Source organism: Grammomys surdaster, unplaced genomic scaffold, assembly GCF_004785775.1.
Source record: "Grammomys surdaster isolate TR1022 unplaced genomic scaffold, NIH_TR_1.0 61, whole genome shotgun sequence".
Classification (NCBI taxonomy): Eukaryota; Metazoa; Chordata; class Mammalia; order Rodentia; family Muridae; genus Grammomys; species Grammomys surdaster.
In genome coordinates this window covers 19,953,149-19,975,806 of record NW_021604563.1, presented here as the reverse complement: position 1 = coordinate 19,975,806, position 22,658 = coordinate 19,953,149, and the positions used below count along the sequence as shown (strand labels likewise).

At 36.9% G+C, this 22,658-nt stretch overlaps 1 protein-coding gene across 1 annotated transcript in view; it reads left to right on the top strand.

The window, feature by feature from the left end:
* The window catches only part of Sh3bgrl (SH3 domain binding glutamate rich protein like), a 73,796-nt gene that overhangs the window by 32,412 nt on the left and 18,726 nt on the right, over positions 1-22,658 (top strand). The window lies entirely within an intron of this gene.

Genomic DNA, 22,658 nt, shown 5'->3' with positions numbered 1-22,658 from the left:
CCCCCCCACTCCCACCTCCCCACCCTCAAAATTCCCACCCCCTGGGGCATCCAGCCTTCATGAGGTCAAGGTTCTCTTCTTCCACCTATGCAGGGCCCTCCACTTTTACATATTCAGCTGAAGCCCTGGATCCCCCCCTAAGTGCTCCCAGGCTGGTGGTTTAGACCCTGGGAGCTGTGGTTGGTTGGTATTGTTGCTCTCCTCATGGTGCCACAAACCCTTTCAGCTCCTTCAGTCTTCACTCTAACTCCTCTATTGAGAACCCCATGATCAGTTCAATGGCTAGTTGTGAGCATCTGCCTCTGAATATGTCTGACTCTTGAAGGCCTCTGAGGAGATATCCATATCAGGCTCTTATCAGCATGCACTTCCTGTCTTCCACATCAGCATCTACCTTTGGTGATTGTACATGGGATAGGTACTCAGGTGGGGTGGTCTTGAGACGGCCCCTCCTTCAGTTTCTGTCCCTCACTTTGTCTCCATATTTGCTCCCTTGAGTATTTTGTTGCTCCTTCTAAGAAGGACCGAATCACCCTCACTTGGTCTTCCTTCTTTATGGGCTTCATGTGGCCTGTGAGTTGCATCTTGGGCATTTCAAGGTTCTAGGCTAATATCCAATAATCAGTGAGTGAATACCATGTGTCTTCTTTTGTGATTGGCTTACCTCACTCAGGATGATAATTTCTAGTTCCATCCATTTACCTAGGAACCTCTCGAATTCATTGTTTTTAATAGCTGAGTAATACACCATTGTGTAAATATACCACATTTTTTGAATCCATTCCTCAGTTGAAGGACATCTGGGTTCTTTCCAGCTCCTGGCTATTATAAATAAGGCTGCTATGAACATAGTTGAGCATATGTCCTTGTTATATGTTCGAGCATCTTCTGGGTATATGCCTAGGAGTGGTATAGCTGGATGCTCAGGTAATGCTATGTCCAATTTTCTGAGGAACCGCCAGACTGATTTCCAAAGTGGTTGCACCATCTTGCAGTCCCACCAACAATGGAGGAGTGTTCCTCTTTCTCCACACCCTCGCCAGCATCTACTATCACCTGAGTTTTTAATCTTAGCCATTCTGACTGGTGTGAGATGGAATCTCAGGGTTGTTTTGATTTGCATTTCCCTGACGACTAAGGATGCTGAACATTTCTTTAGATGCTTCTCGGCCATTCGAGTTTCTTCCGTTGAAAATTCTTTGTTAAGCTCTATACTCCATTTTTTAATAGGGTAATTTGGTTGTCTGGAGTCTAATTTCTTGAGTTCTTTGTATATATTGGATATTAGCCCTCTATCAGATGAAGGATTGGTAAAGATCTTTTCCCAATTTGTTGGTTGTCGTTTTGTCCTATTGACAGTGTCCTTTGCCTTACAGAAACTTTGCAATTTTATGAAGTCCCAATTGTCAATTCTTGATCTTAGAGCATATGCCATTGGAGTTCTGTTCAGGAACTTTTCCCCTGTGCCCAAGTATTCGAGGCTTTTCCCCACCTTCTCTTCTATTAGTTTCAGTGTATCTGGTTTTATGTGGAGGTCCTTTATCCACATAGACTTGAGCTTTGTACAAGGGGATAAGAATGGATCAATTTTCATTCTTCTACCTGTTGTCTTCCAGTTGAACCAGCACCATTTGTTGAAAATGCTGTCCTTGACACTGGGGGATTTCTAATTAAGTTGCTGAGAGACTTCTGCATGAAACAATATGTTAATATGATGAGATAAGTCACTCACTACTTGGTGTTCTGTGTTTCTTCAGGGAGAAGTTACGAAAGTCATGTTAAATTGTCTTGGAAATTTGTCATGTATAAATACATTCAAACTTTCTGTAGAAGCCTATCAACAGAATCTTTGGTAGCTCTCACTCTTTCAGAAAAATTGTTCTCTGGTGAAATGAATGTCATTTCACTAGACTCATATATGAAAGATACACTTGAAATTGAAGCTCTTTGTAAATTTGGAGTCAACAAATATTCATAACTCCTAATTTAGTTTATCATTTAAAATAGCTGGGCAACAGTGTTATTGGCCTACTTTTTAAGAAGAAGACATGTATTTTCTTTTAAATACACTTCATTCTTTTGAAAACATTGGTTGCCATAGTTTTTAGAATGGAGCAACTAAGGTATCATTTTGGGGAATTCTTTTCCTGTGTGTGATCAGTTACATCTGGACCTGGAGATCTAAACAAACTAGTAATATGGGATTTCTATACTACTAAGAAGCGGTCCTGTGCTAAGAAGCGGTTATATTGCTCTAACAAGTTACTCCTACACCCAGCAGTTGTCCATTTAACTGGATTACTTAATCAAGTTCTTGGTGAACCAGTTAAAATTTTTCTGAAAAATGTTCAATTGTATTTAAAAAGTGTCTAATTTGTGTAAAATTAATGTGTTATGACTTTTCAAAGTACTTACTAATGCTTCAGAATACTAGTGTGTGTGTGTGTGTGTGTGTGTGTGCGTGCGCGCGCGCACGCACGTTCATTCCTGGTGTCTGATAAAACTCCTAACATTTTCTTAGGGTTTAGAGTATAGATTTTTTTAAATTATGACTTTATTCTACTAAGGAAATGGCGGAGTTATGGCTTTATGGCTTCAGGGTGGGGCTGGCCTTCAGAGGATGACTGGATTCAGAAACATTCTGAATCCCACAACTCTGATTGTGGGAGGAAATACTCTGTCCCTCCAGATAGCCTCCAGTACCTAGCCATCTGGATGTTCATTTCTGCTTTTAATAGTAAATTGTAATGGTAAGTAGATTTTTTTTTTCAGTTCTGTGAGTTGCTGTAATGTATTATTGATCCCAAATAGACGCTGCATTAATTACCTTCCTATTGCTATGATAAAACACTATGACCAAGGCAACTAACTTATAAAAGGAAGGGCTTGTTTGGGCTTATGGTTCCAGAGGTCTAAGAGTCTATTGCTATCATGGGAAGAGAACATAGCAGCAAGCAGCAGGCTGGAGCAGGATGTTAAGGGCTTACGTATACCTTGAACTGTAAGTAGGAAAGAGGTCAAAGCCCTTTCCAATGAGATACTTCTTCCAGCAAGGCCACATTTCTTAAGCCTCCTAAGGTGACACTATCAACTAGGGGCCAAGTATTCAAATGCCAGAGCCTATGGGGAGGGGGCATTCTCACTCATATCACCACAGAGGCTACGGGAACTCTTGCATTTTAAAATATTATTTATTTTATGTATCTGAGTACACTGTAGCTGTTTTCAGATGCACCAGAAAAGGATATCAAATCCTGTTACAGGTGGTTGTGAGCCACTATATGTGGTCACTGGGAACTGAACTCAGGGATCTCTCTCTGGAAGAGCAGTCAGTTAAGAGTAGCTCTTAACTACTGAGCCATCTCTCCAGCTCTCAAACACTTGCATTTTTAATTGTGAGGCCAAAGTATAGTTTATAAGAAGATCATACTTTGGGCTCATGTTTTTAAGTGGAGACAGTCTTCTGACTGAGCCTTTATGCCTATGGAATGTGATATTCACTTCAGACAGTGTAATCTGGATTATTGAAGGCCCAATTGGTGGTAGGGAAGGGAAATTTGGCTTGGTAATATAGCAAAATAACACATATTTGGAGTTCAGAAAAAAATAGACAATATTTAATTTGAGGTTAAAGAGGTTAGGTTTTCCTTTCAGTGCTGGTGAATAGCTCTAGGGCATCACACATGTTATACAAGGGCTGTATTGCTGAGCTACACCTACCTCTCTCTTCTTGCCTGCATGTCTGTCTGCCTGCCTGACTCCCTCCCCTCCTCTTCGCTTCCCTTTCTCCCTCATCTCTTCCTCCCTCATTCTCTCCCTCCCTCCTTACTTCCTTTCTTTTCTCCCTTCTTCCCTCCCTCTATCCCTCCCTCCCTTCCTGTGTCCTTCCATCTGTCCGTTACTCCCTCCATTTCATTTTTGCTAAGTAGTTCCTGGATCCTTGTTGTCTCTCGGGAGCTTAAGCTTTCTTTGATTTTGGATCCTTCTGTTTTAGGTTCAGGCATGAGCTGCCAGGACCACCAAAACATATTTTGCATTTAAATTCTAAATGTCTTTTTCAGTTTTGGTTGTGTTGACTTTTTTGCTTTCATAGGTTATAGTAATCTCTTTAAAGGTAAATGAAGGCAGAAAATGATTAATAGAGGTCTTCAAGAAGGTTCAAGTTATAAAAGTAGTAACTTTGACTAAAAGGTATCAACTAATTAAGTTCATCTGCAAAGTAAACTTAACTGAGGGAGTCTCAATTGGAGAATTGCCTTTATTAGATTTGCCCATGAGTGTGTCTATGTGGCATTTTATTGATTGCTAATTGATGTAGGCGGCCCAGCACATTGTGGACAGTATCACCACTAGGCAGGTGGACTGGGATATCTAAGAAAGCCAAACATTAAACAGTATCTATCAGTATATGTTTTCTGCTTCAGTTCCTGCCCTGGCTTCCCTGCATGATGGTGTAAGCTGTAAACAGAAATAGATCTTTTCCTTCTCAAGTTGTTTTTTATCATAATGTTTATAACCACAACAGAAGACAAACTAGAAAAGATATGGCAGAAACCCTCTGTAGGTACTGTCAAGTAAAATTAAACATGATTATGCATACAATATAGAGCTTAATCCTGATTATGCAGGAAACACTAAATATTCACATTCATCCTCATATGTGTGTATTACTGTCTATATGTGTATGTGCTACTCTCCCCTGTAAACCTCAGTAAAATGAGGATATCATACTTTTCTGTTAAAAATTAAAATCAGATAATATGTCCAACATATTGCTTAAAATAGTAATTGTTTAATGGTGTTACCTGATTTCGTTTTAGTTATTATTATAAGTCTATCTGAAAATGTTGCACTGTTTCTACAATCTTTGTCCAGATATGGCATCATAATATATATATATATATATATATATATATATATATATATATATATATATGATTCCCTCTAGAACTCAGTAAATAAAATATAAGTAATATACATATTTATGACTAAATTGGAGCGATTAAACAAGATTAAGCTTGCTGTGTAGTTTGTTGCACACAGTAAGCACTAAATAGATTTAGTTGTGTGTGGTGGCAATGATGATAGAGCAAATGTGTTGCTGTTTGCCTTCCAAGAAAGAACTGTGGGCAACCTGGCAGGCTTTCTGAATAACAAGAGTTTACTACTTAATTGGCACTTTCCCTGAGCTGTTGCTCTTAGGAACTTCAGATTTCCACAGAAGTACCCAGCCCTCCCTCCTCAGGCTGCCTCTTGTCTCTTGTCTTTACTTTCTTGCCAGAGGAAGCCTTTTCTCCGTGACAGCACCTGTGCTGTGGATCAACTTACGTTCTGGAGGTCCAGCTGGACATCCTACTTACCACTTTTTGTATTGTGAAATAGAACCCAGTCTTTCATTCTGTTTTAGTCATTTGAGGTCAAATGATTTATGAGCCAGGATGGAATCTTTCTCTTGTCTGACTCACCTCTCTTGCCTCATCCTTATGGTGGCTCTGCCACATCAGGGCTTTAAGATTTTGTAACTTTGTTCCATATTTATTTTTACTTTAAAATTTTAATTCTACTATCTCTACTATGATTTTAGTATTGGATTATTTTCCAAATTCATGTTGAAATTCATCATTGCGATAGTACTAAGAAGGAGACTTTCAGGAGCTCACGAGCTCCCTGCTTCTGTGAATGGGCAGATGCTGTGAGAAGAATGAATGATACATAAAGGGATATGTTCAGCCCTCTTTTGTGTGTCTTCTTTCTCCTCTTCGATTCTCTAATTGCCTCCTCCCTCTCTCCTCGATTTCTTATGATTCTTTTTGCAGAAGCAACAGAGGGCCTTTACCAGATGCCAATGTTTTGATTGTGGATGTTTTAGCCTCCATAATATAGGGAAATAAATTTGTTCTTCATATACTGTCTGTTCTGTGATATTCTGTTATAGCAACACAAACTAAACCAAGGCACTTGCTTTAAGACATTTTATCTGATTATTGAATTTGGTACCCCCTTAAATTTTGTGTTCAAGGTGACTGTTTTAGGACTCTCACTAGAGAACATTGTACAACCTTAGAGTTGTATACTGGTATCTGTTTTCTTTTTATTTTTCTGAATTTAGAGTCTCCTATAGTCGTTGAATTTTTATGATCCTTTAATTGAAAGAATAAATACTAACATAAAGTTTCCATTAACTTTGTAAACACTTCTAAGTAAATTTGGAGTTTAGTTAATATTGTAATATATATACAAATTAGAAATAATATGCTTTGTGTGTATACAGCTTCACAACTCCCTTATAATAACTTGTTCTTATCTCCCCACTGTTTTCCCCACTCGTGTTCCTCACCATTATCTATAAATCTTAAAATTCTCATGGCAGAGCCTCCATAGTTTCTGGCATTATAGATTAGAAACTACTGCTATAATAACCACAAGGTACCCTGTGTTTGAAATGTCATAATGGTATCTAATGTATTATGTGCTTAATTAAAATGAAAACAAAAATAATAAAGGGACAGGCTAAACATAATTCATACAAGTAACATTATACAGACAGAACAGGTTGCATTTATGTATTTAGGAACACACACACATACACACACAGTAACAAAAAAGAAACAAAATGATAAAAAAAAAAAGGCCATGAATTTGAAAGGGAACAAATTAGTGGAGCACATGGGAGTGTATGGAGGGAGGAAGAGGAAGCAGAGAATGATGTAAAGAAAACCCATTTTAAAAATAATCCAGAGAAAGAAAATAAGTATATCTTAAGTATGGTCTAAGGATGATGGGCCCTTGGCAAAAGATGGAAGCACAAGTAGGAGAAAGGAGTAATGAGTGTAGAAAGACTTCCTACTTACTGAGTTCCTTTCAAGTTCTAGGCAGGAAGCCAGACACTTTCCAGTTTCCCTCTCATTTACTCCTTGCATCTGTATGGATTTTATACAAAAGAGAACCAACTCTCTTTAGGCATTAGGTTGCCCCGGGTCTTACAGACATAATAGCAAAGCCAGGATCCATAGCTATGATTTGGCACTGTAGAAGTTAGCACTTGACTGGAGTTAGCTACAGTTAATGCTGGTAAATAAAGTATTACTTTGAACTGATAAGCCTGGAATGCGCAGAAATGAGAAGTTGTTTGCTTTTGTATTCCTCCATTTGGCAGGAACATCTTCTTGCCTCAGTGTTTTTGAATATCCTGTTGAGACATATGTTTTCCTTCTTCCATCACTTGATGAATTGTTTCATCTTCCATCCAATTGAGTGTTAATGTTTAACTGCTCTTTGGGCTCCTTTTAAAAGCAGTCCTGAGAGTTGAATACAAGCCTTCAGGCTTGCTGGACAAGTTAGTGATCTTCTTCTGAGCCCCAGACGGCGCCCCCATTTCTTTTGAGACAAAATCTCACTATGTAGTCCGACCAGTTTTATTAAACTCCCAATTTTCCTACCTCAGCTTTTTAAGTGTGGCTGGTATTACAGGCACATGCTATCACCCTCAGTAACACTTTTCCTTTCCTTGTGAATTTTCGTTTGTGGTTTTAAATATAATAGACTTAAACATATGTCTCTAACTGGAATGGTATACCAACCATCATGCCTGTTTCTTCTTTAGTATTTTGCATGGTTCAGAATCATCTGGCTTTTATAAGCTATTGCAATCAGGTCATTAAAATGTTTATGGTTCCTTGACTAGCTTTTCTGTATTCAAATTACAGTTGAAGAAGCAGGTTCCCCATTACAAATAGTTGAGCAATTCAGAAACAATTTAATATTCTTACGTAAGCAAATTGTTAAAAAAGCATACAATCAATTTTGTATTATGTACAAATATTTCTTCAAGATAAGGTGTGACAATTTGGTTCTCTGGCTAGCTGGCCTAAACTCACTAAGTAGACCAAGCTGGCCTTGAACTCAAAGAGATCTGTCTGTCTCTACTTCAAATTCTGGGATTAAGAACATGCACCACCATGCCCAGCTTCCTTTTAATACCTTTAGAAATTGTTTGTATATTTGGTGTGTACCTGTGCATCATAACATGTAGAAAGCGGGGGGGGGGTATCACAGTACATGTATGGAAGTCAAAGAACAACTTGCAAGAGCCAGTCCCCTCTCTTTCTACTGTGTGAGTTTGAGAATGAACTCAGGTATTTATGTCTTGTGGCAATTGCCTTTGCCATCTTTTTACTAGTCTATCTTTTCCTTTCATGACTTGTACAAAACATTTATGAACAGTTCAGTGTAGCTTTATTTGTAAGATTTTTGGGGTTTTATTTTTGAGACATTCTCTGTTGTAGCCCTGGTTGTCCTAGAACTCACTATATAGGCATTGCTGCCTTTAAACTCAAAGATCTGCTTGCCTATGTCTGATGGGATTAAAGGGCACCAACACACCTGGCTGTTTTAACATTTTAATAATTCTCTTCTTCTGGTGTAGTTTTGATTCTCCTGGAGTAAATATGGCCAGGAGAGGAAATTGTTGATACTGCAGAGGGAATTGTTAATACTGCTTTACCACTTACGTTAACAGCAAAATGTTCTTTATGGATGTTTTAATCCTATAGCATGGATAAACTTCTTGCTATAAGGGGAAGTGTGATATTGAGTAAGAGCTGACTATAGGAATTTCAAAGTTCTCAGGTGAGCCTCTGCTACCACTGTCTTTATTTTGCTGTTGTTATTTTGAAAAATCTATCTCTCCTTGAAATAATTAAAGCTCTTTTGGATTTAAGGCACCTAGTAATGTGGCTAGGACTATATGTAGCTAGTTATACTTATTTCCTGAGTATGTTTAAATATCATGAAGAATTATAACTTGGACTTTGGGCTCTGTCTCTTTTTGTTACCCTTAAGATTTTCTTCTTATTATTTTTAACTTAATCTTTTAAGTTAGCACACAGTGTAATTGGCTTCATGATGTCTTCATGCATAATATGTGAATATGTTTATTCATCCGTCCTCCTCATTGACTTGCCCCAACTTACCTGGTGTCTTCTTGCCACTCTCCTTACTGTGCCCCAAATAGTCCTGTTTTAGCTCTTGTTCTACCTGTGCTCTCCTCCCTCCTCAGCCTTTTTCCTTTTTTTAAAATATCTCTTTCTCCCTTCTCATGTCTCCACTCTAGTTACATGATCTACGCCCGCACATATACACAGATTTAAATTTGTACCCCACACATGAGAGAAAACATGCAGCTTTTGCCTTTTTGCTGTTCTTATTTCACTTAACACAATAATTTCTTGGTCTATCCATTTTCCTGAAAATGTTACTGTTTTACCTTAATGAATGAATAGTTCTATTGCATATATGTAACTTTTTTTGCCTGATAATCTATTGATGAACTTCTAGATTGTGTCTGTTTCCTAGTTATTATGAAGAGTTCAAAAATAAGTATGGATGTGCCACAGCTGGATGGTAGTGCCTTAAATTCATTCCAGTAGTTATTGCTGATATTTATTAGCTGTCAAGTAGTCATGAGACATTTATATTTCCACACACTGTAGAATTGAGCAATTCAGAGCACAGCCTTTGGCTACATGGATTCAAGTCTTACTTGATAGTTCCAACTACTTTTGACTGGTAGATATTTTTTTTCCATCATAGAGACTTTTTATACAGGATCTTATAGAGTCCTCACAAGCCTCAAACTCATAGTTCAGGCTGTCCTTGAACTCCTGATCCAAAAGCTTCTTCTTACCGAGTGTTGAGACTACAAGCATGTACCACCATACCTGGCTTAGATGCTATTTCCTTATCAAATCAAGATGCTAATACAAACCTTACAGAGCTCTTTTGAAGACTAAATGGTAATGTGATATGTTTCCCACTGTTGTATATAGTATATTGGATACAGTAGCCACTCAGTAAATGCAAGACTGGCATCATTATGGTGGTGATAATGTTACTTCAGCACAGAAAATGAACTTATAAGCTTGAGAGTTTAAGATCTTGTAATTTCAGGAACATAGGCCACTAGTTTCTTACCTGTCTCAGAATGTAAGTGCACACTGACTAAGTTTTGAGAGAGTTTTTAGTCATCAGAACTCAGAGCTTAAGTGGTGAAAAAATTTGTATACTTTGAAGGGAGCTGAGTGTGTCTGAAAAGTTGTCTTTGAAACTTTTCTCAGTTGAAACATGTTAGTAAGGTTAATAAGAAATGGGCAAAAAAAAAAAACCCCAATGTTGTAAGTGAGCCCCAAGATACAGTAGTCACTGTTTCCTACGTGTGATGTATTGACTGTCCATAGCCACCTAGATGACTTCTTTAAAAATGAAGGTTCCTAATGCTAGCTTGACACCTCCTGATCACATTAAGGCATGGAAATATGTTGGTATAGTGAAAACATGTTGACCTGGGCTCAGATTTTCATTTGGCCCCTTGCTATCTGACCAGTGGCCTCTATCTTTCTCATATGCCACAGCCTCCTGCCCACCTGTCCTCACATTTCCAGTGTTGTCACATAACCTATATTAATTGTATATATGTAGTTAAATAGTTTCACAGTCTGCTGCCACTTGTCTTTAGCCCATCGAAGGATTGTCACCAACTCTGCCTTACTGAAGTGATACAGTTTTCTGGCTGATAATTCTTTGTTTCTTCAACTTACCATCTTCTGTCTTTGGTCTTGACATAGCTTCTCACTGCCTCCGTTTTCTTTGTGGTCTGAGTTTCGACCCTGACCAGTCATATGACCGGTATTAATTTTCTTTTATTGGTGTATCTGATTTAGAATATTAATAGCCAACTCAGGGGTACAGCTTTATAATCATTCTGTATTCACTTCTTTGTGCCCCATGTGGACAATGTCCTGTATCTTATTCAGTGTGAAAGAGCACATTCAATTAGTGTGTGAGAAATGACCCAGGAGGCTGCATTGGAATTGGAGCTAAGAAACTGAGCAAGTCTTTTATTATTAAGTGAAGGGAATGAACATTACTGAGAGCAAGAACAAGAAAAGCAATATTGAGTGTCGTATAAACATTCCATTGTCTCTTACTGTGTAATATGAGGACCATCTGTTCTTGGAATCTTATAGGGGTCATATTCAAAATTTTATTCATAAGTGATGCAGATCTATTAGATTAGGATCCATGGGAATATGACTCACCTTTTTGCATTTTAAAGAAGATATACATCATGAAAAAATTAATTAGTTAAATTAGTCTCTTATATACTTGCATGCACGTATAATATCTTGTGAAGGGTTCCAGCAAGAGAAGGAAAGCAGGCAATAGTATAATGGGGATAAAAGTGACAACAAATGCACTTCTCAATTCAGGCAAAATAGCTCATTCAGTATTCAATCTTCCCCATTTCTTTCAGTGTTGGGAATTAAATATAAGGCAGCATGCTTGCTAGATTAATAGTTTACCGTTGAGCCATGTCCCTAGCCCATGGTCCCCACTTTAGTTTTGAGATAAGGTCTCCCTATATAGACCAATCTGGCCTAGCGCTTGTGTTGTTCCTCCTACATTAGTTTCCTGAGTGTTGGCATTATTGACATGCACTGTGATGCTTAGCTTCTCATCCTCTTTAAAAATCAGTTATTAGTTATAGCATACATTTATTGATATGCATCAGCCTGATTTATTTATTTATTTTTTTAATTTCTTTTTTTTTTTTTGAACATGAAATGCTTTTTTTTTTTTTTGGTTTTTCGAGACAGGGTTTCTCTGTATAGCCCGGGCTGTCCTGGAGCTCACTCTGTAGACCAGGCTGGCCTCGAACTCAGAAATTCGCCTGCCTCTGCCTCCCAAGTGCTGGGATTAAAGGCGTGCGCCACCACCGCCCGGCCATGAAATGCTTTTTTATAGTATGTTTTACAAGGGGAGGGGGTAAGAGGGTCCAGGTGGTGGAAAAGTACAAAATCTTCTTGGCCTGTGCCTTGAAACATGTCATGGTCTATATGGTACACTGCCTTGAATTATGATCTACCTACAGTTCTTCAGAAGATATGGTACACTGCTTGAGTTATGGTCTCCCTGCTATTCTTAAGAAGACATGGTACTCTGCTTTGAGTCTATCTTGCAGTTGCCAAGCTTCAGAGGACATTGTGCAGGTGGGGAAAGGTAGGGGGTAAGGGTAAGGGCGAGGGTCCTGGCTTCTGGCATCTCCCCCTTCTCTGTTTAGTTAGAGAAGGAGTCTTATGTTCAATCCCAACTATGTGAGTTTTGAATTTGGATGTCTAATTATGGGGCAGCCTGATTTATTTAAAGGCTCCAAAATTTAAAATTTTTTCTTCCTGGAATCCAATTTCCAGGCTGAAATTCTGCTTCTTTATAAGGAACCATAAATGCATTTTGAAAAAAATGCAGAACTTAATTTTCCTTTTTCTCAGTAAACCATATTCACAAACAGGTATGAATAAAGCATTCTTTTCTCAGTGGTACTAGGTTTCTTGGTATTAGGCATGCAGTAAATATATCCAAAATTATCCCTTCTCTTGGTTGTGTGGAAGACTGTGAGAGCCTTTTCCTGTAACTGGATACGCTGAAGAATCAGCTGAGACCAGAGACATTTGCTTTCCAGAGTAAACCATTCGGAGGAAATGCATTCTCTGTCCTGAGGGAGTTGTGGCTCTCCTGTCTGTGTAAAGACAAAAGGGAAAATTACTGCAATGTACAGAAAAGGACAGAATGATTGCAGCTGTTCTTTGCATGGACAAATTTATAACATTACCAAATAAACTCCATATACATGGAGTAGTTACAGCACATATTTGTGCCTTAGCTTTTGGTAAAATTGGCTGTGTAGGGTGCTAGAAGAAAGAAGAATTTCCAGGTCTGCACAAATCAGGCTTTCATGTAAATGAAGGGATGTAGTGATAGAATATGGATCTGGACTATGCATCATAACTGAGTACTTGTTATAGATGAACTTTGAATATTTATAAAGTCAAAACTAATCAAGGCAAAAGGAAAAAAAACCCCAAACCCAAAACCAAAGCACTCCTTGTATTTTTGTACTGACACCAAATATCAGAGTCTCTGTGTCAGATGCTTTATACTTCTCATAAAGATTTTGTAGTGGAAAAGGTCAGTTGTTTATCTTTAACTAAAAAATCTTGACTAGAATGTGACTTATTTCAGCAAACCATTTTCTGAATGTGTGGAATGTGTGTCTTTATTTGGGAAATGAATGTATTCAGTGTACCCTTGGGGCAGGAGGAGTATATTTCATAGCATACCACTAGGTAAAGAGTAAAAAAAAAGTTATTTGATTATGGTAAGCTCCTAAACTTAAACTTTTTATATAGATCTTAAAAACCTTACTGGATTTAATGAACACTATACAATTAAAGAACTTTCCTAAGATTTTCCTGAAGAAAGAAGGACTTAAAAGTCTTCTAATTATCATAAAATGAGTTTCATGGATGATTTTATGCAATGGCATTTAAAATTTAGTTTTAGTTTCAGATGTAGACATGAAAATAATTTAATCTTGGAAAAATGTATTTGACAACATGTATATTGAGTGGGAGTAACTATTTAAAATGTGATTTTCACGTAAACATGACAATTTTTTGTTTTAATTGTATGTTTAAGTATTGATTTGTTTGGTTTGAATTCTCTTTTCTACCATTTTCTAGCTGTGCTGTTTTTGGCAAGAGTTAAGTATTGTGCAAACTGTTTGCTCGTTAACTAACATGAGCTATGCAAAGTGCTTAGTGTAATAGCAGGCATGTAAGTATTTATAGTATTTTAGTGAAGTATGGCAAATTGAAATTTTAAATGTTAATGAAACAGACACAGCATTTGCATATTGTATTCTCCCTACAGAATATGGGGGTGGTGGTTACTTTGCTGGATATTGCATATACACAAGGACTGAAGAAAAAAAACAAAAATTGCTAGTTCTATTTCAAGCTCTAGTTTAGGTAAGAACAGTAAAGCAGGGACTCTTAAGTTAATCTTCTCAATACTTTCTGTGATTTTATATCAAGATACAAATAGTTATTATAGGGAGTTTCATTCATCCTACAAGTCTGTTGCCTTTGCTCTACTTTTTACTAAGTGTTGATGTTAAAAGCTTGCCATATTCTATAGTGAATTATTAACAAATGCTTGTCATATAGATATTTCCAAAGACCCATACATGTTTAAGCAAACTGTATATTTGCCAGGAAACAAAGCAACATAATTTTTTTGAAACAGATGATTATCAGGAACTCCATATCTGTCTTTGATTAATTATACATGTGATACTTCAGATATATTTCAACAAATTTCATATCATCAGCTCACCAGGTGAAATACATTTTACTGTCTTATAAAACTAGAACATGTGTGTGTGTGCTCGTGCACACACACACACACACACACCAACCTCTGTCTTTTTTTGGTATACGGATTCTTGTTGGAACATAAACAGATTTGAGGTACACTTACGGCAATAAGGTGAGCACTTTTAAAAACTATAATATAAAATGAGTATGTTAATTCCTGCAATTTTATTCCTTCTAAGATATGCATGTTCTTGTTACTGATAAAATAAAAATTAAAAAGAAAAGTTTTGTTTACATAACATTTCAGTTTTTATACTAGGCATTAGAGTCTTACTTTCCTATTTATTATTATTAGTTTTTATGGTGTGAGAATATGAGCCCAGGGCCTAGAGCATGCTACACTGCTAACCCCATGTACTGTACATTTAATAAGGTTTCTCTTCAATAATTGCTAGTTTTTTTTAACTCAAATGAAATTAGATTTATTTCAGCAACTCAACACTGAATCAGGATCAAAATGCCTAAGACAGAAGTGTTTATTGGGTGAATAAATGATTTTCAGCTTGTCTAGCCTTTCAATGAGGTCATGATTCACTTTTGTCTTTTGGCAGACACAAAGAGATTTGGTTTAGAGTTAGAAAAGTTAAAGGTGTAACATAACTCACAAGAATTGATTTCCCAAATAAACAACCCTCCTCCACCAGGGACTGTTGGCTAAATGCATTGTGTGTGTCTGGAGGTATAAAGTTCAGTTTGCTTCCTGAATTTTGAAAGTATCCAGGATTTACAGTTTTTAATTGAATTGTTATACATACAAATTCACTCCCACAGGGTTTTTGCTTAAGCAGGTTGGTAGAATTATAGGCTTTCATCACCCAACAGAGCATTTGACTCTCAGATGAGCTTCACCTTGGAAAACCTGAAAGGCAAGAATGCGAGGCTGTTTTATAGCCAAAGTATATTGTAAGTGGTAGGTGTTGGCAACAATATCCTTTGTTGATCCTTTGCTTTCACACACATCTTGTGGGTAGAGCCACTGATCTCTTATACAGAGAAATGGCATTGAAACCTGCTGTCATTATCTCCAGAGCAAAGGGCAAGTTTGCTTCCTGCTCATTATAAAAGATAACAAGTCTCTTAGGCGGACTGCTTGTTCCCCTGTAGATCAGGAAACACAGAAGTTCTCTCAGGAGTTCTGTGTTTTCCTGTAGAACCTTAAAAATTATAACAGGCTTACTTGACATCAAGTAGGTTTTCCAGTAGTACCTATTGCTGGATATGCTATTTATTTTGATAGTCATTCATATAACTATGTCAGTAATTACATTGCACACAAATTTGCAAGTATAGTGCCCAGACTTCTTTGTCTTAGCATTTCTTTTTCTTTTTCTTTTTGCGTAGCAGTTCACTAGCTTACTAACTTTTTGGACTGTTTGAGTCTGATCTTGTTTAACTAATTAGGCAATATGTGGCAGCTATTCTCAGCTGGACAGTTTGGAACTTGTTTTATTGGCCTAAGTGTGGGAGTACATTCTTGGTGCTCTCTGGAATGTCATCTGGGGCACTTTGTTCAGTTCAGGCCTCAGATGTGTGTCCCTTTGACTATAGCTAATAAGTTTGTTATCATAGAACACAGAATTATCTGATCTATTGAAGTAAAGTCCTTCAATTTTCTTTGTGATGATGGCACCACACCAATTGTCAATGAGGGATGGTGGAATAATACTGTAGCTAAGGTAGTCAAAAAATAGTATTTGGTATTTTATTTTTGTTTTACAAAAAAGTGCTTTCTGCACAAATGAGTAGCCTTTTAAATATGAAGAATATGATAAAGATTCACCACCAGTTTGTATTTAGCATTTATTTTGAGGGAAAAGCCTAGGGAGAGAATTACTTTGTACATGCAGAATATTTTTTCTTCTTCTCTGAGACAGGATCACGCTCTACCCAACAATCATTTTTAGCTGGGCAGCAACTTCTAAACTATTCCATGTGAAAAAATAGTATGAAAAAAAAGTTTATTTTTTTAACTAGACAAGGTTTCTATTATTTGCAATGTTGACCATGTGACATACAAAATCAGAAGGAAGTGCTTGCAAGTACTACCCAATTACAAAATTTATAGAGAGATTTGAGGTCTCTTGCAATTGGGGCCTTTGAGTGACTAGTAATTATGAAATACAAATAAATAGAATTTTAAAAGTTGAACTGAAAGTCAGACCGGCCTGGATATTCATGAGCTTTTCCTCCTGAGGCTAAAGTGGGCTTTCTGGGAGCTTCAGATGACCTGATTTATTGGCAATTACTAGGCCACCCAGCAAAGAATGGGTGGCTAGCAAAACTTTGTCTTACAGACAAGCATAAACCCAATCAACAACAAAAATTGGATTTGGAATTGTGATCCATTTCTAGGAAGTTGATCATGATGACTGAAGATTGCAATTTGCATTTGATGGTTTTCTTCAGAGTGAGTTGTTCAAATGTCTCTGAATCTTTTTCTCTGTCTTGCCTCCCTCTTTTTCTTACTTTCTTCCATAATACCACCTTTGAAATTGAGAACCTTAATGACTTAAAATATGTTTATTATATTGGGGCAGATTTTGTTTATGGGAAAAACATGTACAGGGCAGAAAATACACTAAGACAAATGTGAAACCATTTTTCTTTCCCTTTGAAAAAACAAAGGACAGCGATTAATTTTCGTTCAATGGAAAATAATTAAGAACTGCATTTCTGAGAACTTGCACATGGCTCTGTGTGGGTATTATTGTTATTATTCATATTATTCACAGAATGGTTTGGGGAACTTTTTGAGGTTAAGACAATGACTTTCTAACTCTTAGTTATTTCACAATATTTTCTGTTACCTCTTCTTCTCACACATGAATATTGATGGAATTTTACTGTGAACACAAGTGACAAATTGCATGGGTAAGTTTTGAGAACTGAAGTTTAAATTGACTTAGGAACTTCTACTGCTCCACACTTGTTTATTTGGGGAGTGGCAGTTCTTTTCCTTTTGGAGGAAATTGCCACATAATGTAGCCAATTTAAGAAAATGTAGCAATTTTAAATTGTGGCTAGATATTCTTTTTACCTGGTGATTGACTTTAAGGGTTAAGAATTGTTTTGTTTAACAAAAGTATTGTTTGACAATGATTAACTTCCCGGTCAGCTTTCTCATAGACTGTTATATTCTCACTTCCTTATGGATAGTTGTTTAAACAATATAATTTTTGAGCCTTGTACATAAGAGTTTTGCTGCAATAGAGTAATACTTTCATCTCTCAACACTTTAGAAAGAGAATTTCGTTTCCTAGTGGTCCTTTAAACTTTTACTGGGCTTTTGTTTCTCAGAGCTCTGTGTGATATGAGTGAGGAAAGTCACTAGGCTTTGTGACTGCTCAGACATTTGCCCAGCATGTCACATATCATTTGCCTTATAGTGGCTTCCTAGCAACTGCATTGATTTCTTTTAACAACGTGTGTAGGTTTTTTTTTTTTTTTTGTATAAATACTGATAGCGTCTTCAGAAAGGTTTCATTGAGTTGCGCATATAAACCTTACTATATTTGATTCCAGGGCTTGATTGATCATCTACATAACTTTCATTCTCCTAAAACCCCAGAAGGGCTTTTTCTGTAGTATTGTGACTTTTGCACCATGGTGTCATTCATTATGTTTAGTACCTTGAGGGCAGAGATTCTTTCTTAATGTTCTTTATTTTACACACACACACACACACACACACACACACACACACACTAGATCTTACTTTCATTGATTTATTAGTTCCTTTACTGAATATTTATATTGTGGATATTAAATAACGTGATGAGCAATATAGACAAGGTCCCAGCCATAGGAGAAATTATAATTTACAATCTAGACAAGTTTCTAGCAGATAATGCAGTAGGCCCATAGCTTCTCCTATCTATAATTTTCTGTGCAACATTTCTGAGAGGTGGGTATTATTGTTATTATTCTCAACAAACAGGTAATAAGTTTGAGACTTACAGGGTTAATCAGCTTACTCAGCCATACACAATAGGTAGAAGTTCTCTGAGTTTCTCAGCCAAGCTGGTTTGGTCCTGCATTGGTTTTCTGTGCTTTAGAGCAGATTGTTGTAATGTTATCTATTTAAATCAACATCGCTTTATTATAGTGCAATGCCTATGGGTCAGAAGTCCTGGCATAATTTAGCTGTATTCTTTGTAAAACTGCAGTCAAGATGTACTGACTTCTGACTGGGAGGGTGCACTAAGGCAGAATCTACTTTCATGTTATGTGATTGTTGAAAGAATTCCTTGGGACTACAGGATTTGTTTACTTCACTGTAAACAAGGAGACTCCCGTGTGAGTCTTGTAGAGAGAACCTAGAGAGAACCTCATCTCGCACAACAAAACAATGACATCCTATCACCTTTGCCACATTCTCTTGAATATAAACAAGAAGTCCTACCACTCCCAAGTAAGTCTCTGGTAGAGTTTCTGAGGAAGGAACATATTAGTGTGTGTGTGCCAAAGTTTCAATGGTACACAGCCTTATCTCTACGACCTGCAACCACTAGAAAGGCCTTAATATATGTGATGTATTTTACTTATGAAGCAATCATAATACTGTTTAAATTCTTGCTAGTCTTTTAAGAATATACCATTTTTTTTTGCTTTTCACAGTTAGAATCACAAAAATATATCATTTTCTTGATTTTCCTCTCCATGTTATAAACATTTTCCCTTGTTGCTACATAATCATACAGCATGTGCTTGCTTTCACTGTGCATGCAGTATTCGTTCAAGTAATTACTTCACAAACATTTACGCAAGTCTGAATGGGTAAATATGCAGACAATTTTCAAATCTCCACTGTCAAAAAGAAACAAATAACAAACTCACCAGAATATATCACACACAATTTCTTCAGGCACATCATTTAGCTCTCTTTTGTTTATTTACTTAAAGCATCTGGACCTGCAATTGCAAGATTAAGAACTATGAATATTTCCATGGCTATTACTACACACTGGAAAAAAGCTTCTGAGTTTACTTGACTTTGTCTGAATTAACACCCTTCAGCACTAGCAATATACTTGATCATGCTAATAGGAACACTATGCTCACTAGGAATAAAGATGATTTCTATATGCGCTCTTTCTCATGTTTGGCTGGAGAGGAATATGGGGTATTATGATCTTTTCATGTCTGTACAACAGCTCTCAGAATCTGTTTCTACATTGTAATTGAAGAGAACATGGACCCCCTTAGGACTTAGTCTTATCAAATTATGCTGTATCTGGATTTTTTCCCCTGGTCACAGTAAGGTTTTCCTGTAGTGGGACAGAGCTAGTTTCCTGAGTCACTTGGGATCTATTTCTATTTGCTTCTTTTGGAGGAGGTAGACTGGATGACTTTACTTATTCACATACATCATTTTGATGTCATATGCATACACCCTGGCCACACATTTCATAATAGCCTGTCAGTAGAAGAAGAAGAAGATGGCCAGCTAATGAGACACACTTCAGTCTGGCTAATATTTGTCATCTAGTTAACACTAGCAAGCTTATTGCTTTTCTTATGATTCGAGAACTGATAGCGTTGATGGTTACAGCCTTCTTTTTTAAAAACGGCATCTTGTGAGCCGCAGATTTTAGCTACCATATTTGGTTCTCGTATGCCTGCCCTGTGACTTCACATCAGCCTGTTTGAGGATTTGTGTTTTTGCTTATCCTTATTTGGGAAGGCTGCCTGGTGACTTTGTCTGACCGGAATTAGAAGCCCTGTAGCATTAGCAGGAAGTGGCTTTAGGACACAGTTTCCTTACTGCTGGAATTTGTTACGTAAAAAGAAAGATGGGTTGGAAACATTTTGTTGCTCATAATGTTTCTTCTAAACATCCAAGTTCCTTTTATTCTATCATAACACTATTCTTTTAAAGAGGATTGAAATCTATACAGAAAGCCACTGACTTCTTAATGATAGTGATTAAGGCAGGAATGTGGGGGCTGAGATGAACAGATTTATTTTCAAAAATCTTAGCATGACACCAGTCTGGCATTTTTGAATGGAAGATCCATAATGTTAGAATAGCACATGTACCAATTATTGAGCTTTGATAGTTGCTGCTAACAGTATGAAGTATTTTTCTTTAAGGATACTCCTTAAGTTTTGAAAATAGCCTAGGGTGGCTGTTAACTCTATTTTCTCTGAAGAACCATTCTCTGTAGCCTGGTGTGGTTATAAGCCACTGGCACTTTTGTGGAAGCATGTCATAATGCTCTTCCTTTTACACTTGCATTTGTCCATGTACATGAAAGGTTTCACATAGAGATACCTTAATGTACAGGCAGTATAGTTCATATGACAGCCATTTCCTGTATAAATCTGTAGTCACACGAGCCACTAACACTGTGCTCTAAAATTCTTGAGTTGCAGCGTGGTGGTGCATGCTTGTCATGCTAAGACTCAGGATGCTGAAGCAAGAGGATTATAAGTTGGAGGTGGACCATGTAATGAGACCCTGTCTCAAAAAAATGTTGTAAGGGATAGGAATGTGATTCAGTGATAGAATACTTGCTTATGGTACATGAGGCCTTGAGCTTGATCTCAGCACTTCAAAACAAGAGCAACAGCAACAAAAATCTTAAAGGAATGGGGAAAATGTTGCAATTACATTACATTCTCAAAAATAAACAAAAAACGATATGAAAAAATAATCTCCAGGTTTTCTTGCTATTACTTTAGACCAGGCTTTGAAATGAAGACTGATACAAAAATTATTATGAGCCACATCTGCGTTCAAGAGAGCTTCAGTAAGTCAACAGATGATCCAATTAGCAGGAGGCATCAAGCATAGCAGTACATTATTTGTTATTCTGTATACTTAGTTTTTAAATGGTGATTTCTCCTCTGGCAGAGATTGGACAAATAAGTAATTTGGAACAAGTTCCCTAATCCATGTGAGCATTAGTTTCTTCCTCAGAGTGTCTGGAATGAAAATAATAGCAGCTGCTTCAGAAGATTATAGTGAGAATAAAATAAAATAAACATGTAAAGAGCTTATCACAGTGCCTGGTTCATAGGAAATGCTTTATAAATAATAATTATCACATTATATTTTACAACGAGATCACACATGGTGTAATGCAAAAGGGACCTGATGCATATAGCCTACTGCTAGCCAGTTCAGCATATCTAGTCTTTTCCCTTATTATTCTAACCTTAATTCATCTACTTGCCTGCAGCAGAATTATGCCAGACTTTGATTAAGGGCTGGTTAGATCTAATGATTTAAAATCATGGATTAGTTTAGAATTTATATTTTATAATTATAATTTACAAATTCTTTCAGATCATAAAACTGCTACTGTTATTTTTTAATGTATAGAATCCTTGAGGCCTAGATTGTATTGAAGAGTTACATTTTCAATGAACTGGTAACCCCATAACATTATCGGATAGAGTCAAATACTGAGCCTTTTCTACCGGTAAAGAATCCTGAGTTGGAAGTGGCTATTTCAGATGTCTTTTTTTTCCTTTGAATGCTGTATAAATTTGTTCATTTGTGCACAAACTCATTTGGAAAATAAGATAAAACCATACTTTGTTACACAGAATTCACAATTAACTTCTATAATAAGAACACATAAAAAATATTGCCTTGAAAATAGTGTCTCCCACTATGCTGCCCAGGCTGGTCTCAGGTCCTAGGCTCATGTGATTGTCATCCTCTCTCAAGGACCTGGAAATACATATACATGCCACTATGCCAGGGAGCATTACTTCTAATAAGATTTTATCAGTTTTGTATAGCTTGCTTTCTATATTATTTGTGTGTGTGTGTGTGTGTATGCCAGAGGATAACTTGTGGAGATTGATTTTTCTCTCTCTGCTATGTGGGCTGAGAATCAAACTCAGGTTGTTTGGCTTGGCTGTAGGTGTTTACCCAATGAGCATATTACTGGACTAAAAATTTCTTAAAGAAAATAAACATAAAAGCTAAATGAAAGAACATGGGCAAATATAGTGAAATAATGTAAGATGTGCTGTTAAAGAATATCTAAATTTGAATTTTAGTCTTGTCATGTTTTGATTTTGTGAATTTGGGTGTCTTGGTAATCTAATCCATAACATGAAAATCAGGATACCTACCCTACAGGGTATTTCGATTATGAAGTGAAAAAATACACATGAAGCACTAACTATAATGTTAGTTAATTAACTTTCTCTTCATTGCCTTCTATCTACAGTGATAACTAATATTGGTATGAATAAGCAGCTAAATCTGTTTCCCAGCAATTTACCTATTGTTTTTTTACTTATCTATGTGCATGGATCTTTTGACTACATCTGTGTGTACACAATATGACTGCTCAGTGGCTGTGAGCCACCGTGTGTATGTGTGTGTGTGTGTGTGTGTGTGTGTGTGTGTGTGTGTGTGTGTGT